A 203-nucleotide genomic window follows, 5' to 3' on the forward strand; every position below is an offset into this window, starting at 1 on the left:
ATAATCTTTCACAAACTTTATACAGACCAATGAAGAATTTATTATAAAACATTCTTATAATGAAGTTACATTCATTATTTCAATAAAACTATGACATAATGATAGCAACACGGCTTAATCTCGCTATATTCGTTCTAATGAGCTGTCAACATCAACTGTCAATTGCAAGTTGGTCTGCCTGCTGCCATTTTTTACATGTTACA

At 30.5% G+C, this 203-nt stretch overlaps 1 protein-coding gene across 1 annotated transcript in view; it reads right to left on the reverse strand.

Moving 5' to 3' along the window:
* The window catches only part of LOC126749148 (transducin-like enhancer protein 4), a 99,155-nt gene that overhangs the window by 75,730 nt on the left and 23,222 nt on the right, over positions 1-203 (reverse strand). The gene's annotated exons all lie outside the window — the stretch shown is intronic.

Source organism: Anthonomus grandis, chromosome 22, assembly GCF_022605725.1.
Source record: "Anthonomus grandis grandis chromosome 22, icAntGran1.3, whole genome shotgun sequence".
NCBI classification, from domain to species: domain Eukaryota; kingdom Metazoa; phylum Arthropoda; class Insecta; order Coleoptera; family Curculionidae; genus Anthonomus; species Anthonomus grandis.